Below are 6,000 nucleotides of genomic sequence, written 5' to 3'. Positions count from 1 at the left end.
GCATATTTTCACTTCATTGTAGATCACATTAAAAGTATTTCTGCATGTTTTAAAAGCATACCGGTTGCTCCAAGCTTGCTAGGGGGGAACTAGAATTTGTATTGCATTTGATTGTATTCCTGAAAACTGTGTGCTCTCCTTCCATTCCATAGGGGGGGGGAGTGAATTGTCAAAAGAAAAAGTGATCATATTATCTCTTGTTGAAACCATGTCAGTTTATTTATGTGCTGCATTCTTTCCATCATTGCTTTTCCTTGAAACCATAAAAGTATTATCTGCTATCTTATCCTTTCTATACTAACTCCTCACTGATTGAAAAGAATGTACAATTGTAACATTACCCATTGTTGATCAATATTATATTCATAAGTGTGCTATCAAATATTAATGTATTCATAAAAGTGTGATATATATATATATATAGTTTAATTTTTCAAATAAATCTTTTAATTTGCAAAACAATCCTACTTCTTGGCTCAGTGAGGTCAGGGGGATTCAAAGAGAGGGGCGTTATACAAGGGTTTATCTTCCAGAGCTATGAACTTGTCATAAAAATATATAAATAAGGGCTTCCCTTGGGCATCCCAGACTAGGCATTGACTTAGTTGGAGTGCTGAATTGAAATCACTTAACACTCCTCCTCAGAAAACCCTCACTTGACACCCTCCTTCCAGTCAGTTACAGACCCATTTCCAACACCCGCTTTTTAGCCAAACTTACTGACCGAACGCCATACTCCAATCTTTGTCTCTTCACTGAAGCCAATCACCTTCTCGACCCGGCTCCTTCGCCTCTCTGTTTCCTCCACCAACTGCCCCACACTCCAGCGTTCCCAAGGGTCTTGACCTTCCGCAATCTCTCCTGGGGTTCCCAGGTGGATTCCCCCCCCCATGATGTCATGTGACCCTGTACAGATTATAACTGGATTGTACAATATAACAGGCTACCACTCAGGAGAGTCCCCTAGCTCACCAAGCGTTACCAGAGGAGAAATATTCATGTGTGTATCAGTCTGCTCCCACCCACCAGGGCAGTCCTGCACTGAAATGTTGAGCAATTCTACTCTGAACAATATCACCACCACCAACCCCAGACATGTGTCCCTTTGTTCTTGGGCATCGTCAGTGGGGCACGGCTGTGGTGCCGTGCCTCTCTAAGGACAGGGAGCAGAGGATCCACATCTGGATTAAAGACTTAGGGTGAAACCCCAAGCATTTTAAAAGTGTGCAGAACCTTTAATGAGAATGGCATATACACCAACACTTCCTGATGTCTTAGTGGCCTGGAATGGTTGTGATGATGGGAATGGTCTTTCTTCTTTCACAAGAAGATGCAATGCTTTTTGTTGTGGCTCCTCGTGTGGGGGGGAGGTGTAGGTTAATGTTTAAAATAATTTGTGTGATTTTGTGTCATTGTTCAAATAGTTTATTTGTATTGATAATATGTTTGATTTGTGAACTTCTTTTGAAGATGTGGTCACGAGAACAAGATCTGGTGTTTTCTTTTTGGCTTTGGGCCCGAGTAAGTCTTCTCTCTACTTCTATCAGTAGAATCCTTGAGCGTTTGTTCATTATAAACGTTTTGTTGACTTGTTTCCGCACAAGCTCGATTTATAGTTTCCTCATAGAGCGTTTCCTAGAAGGTAAGAGTGAGGTTGTGTTTATTGGCTCAATGCATGCACGTGTTTCCATTTGCCCCAAACATCTGGGTGTATTTGTATATATGTCCTTCCTTCGAGCTGGCGAGATATAAGATTGGATCCTGGGGTACCCCCAAACTCCAGTGCGTGGATGAAACCCAACTTTACCTGTTAATGGTGATGGATCAAGGAATTCTGGCATGGAGTTGCCACCTTCAGAGAACTAGGTGGTGGATGGTCAACCTTTTTTAAAACGTAATACCTCCAAGACAGAGGCTTTACTTATGTCCAACTGTCTAGTTTTCCAGTCTACTCTTGGATACAGGATCCGGCTGCCATAGAGGCCTCTTGGACCACCTTCAGCTCTTCTAGGATGTTGGATTGCTCCGCACCCCTCCCTGAAACTTGATCTACAAACATCTTGTACTACTGCCAGTTTCGCCAGCATTCTGCTCAGTCCATTAGGAATCTCACAGCCAGAAAGTGTATGTCGCTCTTTCAATCAAGTGCAGTTTGAACTGTCATACTCCTGAACTCTGCTGAAACCACTTTGCTAGGTGCACAGGCAATCTATCTGCCTTCCGCAAGTGTTTAAAGCCACAGCAATTCCTAACTATCTGAATCAGCTAGCCAGGGCACTACAGCAACTCTAAGGAACCTCTGTTAGCGATTGGGCACTCTGCAAGCCAGGGCACTACCGCAACTCTAAGGAACCGCTGTTAGCGATTGGGCACTCTGAGTAGAGCAACTCTAAGGAATCTCTATTAGCGACCAGGTACTTTGCAAGCCAGGGCGCTACAGCAACTCTAAGGAACCTCTGTTAGCGATTGGGCACTCTGCAAGCCAGGGCACTACAGCAACTCTAAGTAGAGCAACTCTAAGGAATCTCTATTAGCGACCGGGTACTTTGCAAGCCAGGGCGCTACAGCAACTCTAAGGAACCTCCGTTAGCGATTGGGCACTCTGCAAGCCAGGGCACTACAGCAACTCTAAGTAGAGCAGCTCTAAGGAATCTCTATTAGCGACCGGGTACTTTGCAAGCCAGGGCGCTACAGCAACTCTAAGGAACCTCCGTTAGCGATTGGGCACTCTGAGTAGAGCAACTCTAAGGAATCTCTATTAGCGACCGGGTACTTTGCAAGCCAGGGCGCTACAGCAACTCTAAGGAACCTCCGTTAGCGATTGGGCACTCTGCAAGCCAGGGCACTACAGCAACTCTAAGTAGAGCAGCTCTAAGGAATCTCTATTAGCGACCGGGTACTTTGCAAGCCAGGGCGCTACAGCAACTCTAAGGAACCTCCGTTAGCGATTGGGCTGCAAGCCAGGGCGCTACAGCAACTCTAAGAAACCTCAGTTAACGATTGGGCAGTAAACTTATTTGCTTTTCTCCTTTGAGAGACTTGACATCCATCCATGCAACACATGGGGTTAAACTTCTGTCAAATCTGACCCAGTTCCTACAGATTGATTGCTTTGCTGATGACGCCAAACAAGTGTCCTGAATTATGAGTACATTTGCTTATCTGTTTGTTCATTTAGTCAGTCATTCTTTCATTCATTTATGCATTCAGTCAAGCATTCATTCCGCCAGTCATGCTTTTTTTCTTAATGCATTCATCCAGCCAGCCTTCTAGTTACTCATACATTCATTCATTTGTTCAGTCGTTCTTATTGTGTATTCATAAATTAAACATGCATTAATGTAGGGGTTCCTTTCTTCACATCTTCATTCATGCACTCATTCAGTCGTTCGTATACTGTATTAATAAAGTCACCCATCAAATCATGCATTCATTAATTCAGTGATTCATTCATCCACTCATTCAGTGGTTCATGTGGTAGCACATTCATACAGCCACTCATTTGTGGGTTCTTTTGTTCACTCCTGTATGCATTCAATCACTTGGCGTCAGGGCAGCTGGCAGGCATGCCTCACACTGCAGCAGGGCTGATAACATAGCCTAGAGGAGACAAATGGAGGTGCAGTCCCGTGGCATGCCTCTCCTCCAGAGCCTATTACTTCCAGTGCGACTGGACCCATTTTCCGCAGTGTTCATCATCAAGCTTACAGCTATCATGAAGGCGGGGATGTTCCGTGGGGATGTTAGCATCACTAGACTGCTAAAAGTCGCTACCCACAAATGACATGCTCCGGATCCCTGCGAGTCCTTAATTGCTTGCAGGCTGCATCTGCCCAGCTGCCTTGTCAAAGGTTTATTCAGGGCCTCATCCCGCGTCAGCATGAAGCTGGGGCCTTAAAGGTGAAGAGAGCATCATGATACCAACATTTAAATGGGTTGGCACAGCCTTGTCAGTGGTCCGTCATATCGGGCTTCACATCAGTGGGAGGGGCTGCGTTGCACACTTTGGTCTTGCAACGTGTAATTAGGTACGGAAAGTTAACTCTTTCTGTTCTGAAATGACACAAAGACCAACGCGGCAACTTTGCAGGATTACGTGGACACCGGCAGCTACATCAGGTAAGTAATTTAAAAGTAATTCTGGGCTGCATTCAATCTGCGGGCTATACCAGTACGTGTAGCTCACAGATTGGCCAATCACCATCGCCAAACACCCGCTAGGGTGTTCTAATATGGGTTGGTGCCGCTGGGGCCTTAAAACGGTGAATAGAGCATCATGATAACAACATTTAAATGGGTTGTTCCAGACTTGTCAGTGGTCCGCCATATCGGGCTTCAGCTTCACATCAGCGGGACGGGCTGCGTTGCACACGTTGGTCTTGCAATGTGTAATTCGGGAAGGAAAGTAAACGCAGCAACTTTGCAGTATTACGTGGACGCCAGCAGCTGCATCAGGTAAGTCATTTAAAAGTAATTCCGGGCTGTATTCAATCTGCGGGCTATACCAGTACGTATAGCCCGCAGATTGACCAATCACCATTGTCAAAAACCCGCCAGTGTGTTCTAAGTAAGATAATAACACACCAGAAGAGGATAAGGGGGCTTTAGTTTTAAAATAAATGTTTTTAGGTGGCCAATCACCTCCGCCGCACCAGCCCACGTAATTCCCAGTTTCCATGACTCAGCTGCAGAACACACCTCTCCACAGGGCTCGCTGTCAGGCTGCAGGACAGGGCGGCCAGCTATGTGGCTTTCCACAACTTCTCGAGTCAGAATGTGCAGTTGCTGTCAGTCTGTTTTCCTTCACCTTGAGGGATGTGTTAACAGGGGGCTTCCACTTTGCGGGGGGGGGGGGGGGGGGGGGGGCGTATAGGAGAACCGGGACGGGCTCTGCTGCATTCCACGCTTAATTACCAGCCCGGGGCTCGTGTTCCTCCTCGCAATTCATTATCCGGCTTTTGGCTGTCAAACCCTGCGACCCTGGGCCTGGAGTGCAGGGACTTTGAGCGCCGACCTGCCGACTCCAGAGACGCAGGAACAGTGCTCGGGTGTTCCTTGGGAGAAATGCTTCCCTGGGAATACTTCACTCATCGCTCAAGATCTGACCAAGGATCATAGCTGCAAAAAGGTGATGACAAATAGGGGTCGACATTTAATGAGACTAACCTGTCCCTGGTGTTTGTCTTTGCTTCCATGCAATATCCATTGAAAATTAGGAATACATTTTAAGTTGTCAGTGAATAAGGGACAGCGGTCCTGATTTTTTAAAAGTGCTTTATAATGGCGCAATCCCATTGGATTGTGAATCAGGCCGAGAGTGTATCTTTCAGGTGCTTCCTAGCGCTTTGAGGCACTGCAACACACAGCAATGCTAGGAAAAAGAAGCCAGGTCCACAAAACTGCATTTAACAGTGCAGACACAAGAGCACAACCTGGACTGTGCAGGGAAACCAGGTGTACCCTGCCTCAGCTATGCCCATAAATCCTGCCAGAGGGAACACATACCTCTGATCTCTCAACCACCACACCTACCGCTAAGAAGCAGCTATTACACGAATGCCACACCAGCTGCGCACATACCCGGTGCTCACACGCACCTTGAATCTCTCTACTCTCTCTACTGACTAGAGCTCCGGTTCCCAAGGGCGTTCAACCTACCAGCGCCTTCAGACCATACCAATGGTACATAAGGCGCTATATAAATGCAAAGTAACATAACATAACATGTAACCCTGACATTTAGCTTGATTAGTGCCTTGAGGCTTGATCAAATATGTGGCGCACCTGCTAACTATACATGAGATGGGTTACCGGATTATGTTCTCCCAAGTTGTTCCCCTGGCCAAATGCTCTCCTCAACGTCATACATCCCAGTGCAGTGTTTGTGACTCAGTGAAGCCTGACACCTGATGACACAACAGTGCCTCCAACCGTCCCCAACGGTGGATAGGGAGACGTGAAAAAATATATATTAGTCACAGTATGATGGATGGCCATCGT

This window comes from Ambystoma mexicanum, chromosome 10 (assembly GCF_040938575.1).
Source record: "Ambystoma mexicanum isolate Mex_15411 chromosome 10, UKY_AmexF1_1, whole genome shotgun sequence".
Classification (NCBI taxonomy): domain Eukaryota; kingdom Metazoa; phylum Chordata; class Amphibia; order Caudata; family Ambystomatidae; genus Ambystoma; species Ambystoma mexicanum.
Note: the sequence above shows the minus strand (reverse complement) of the source record.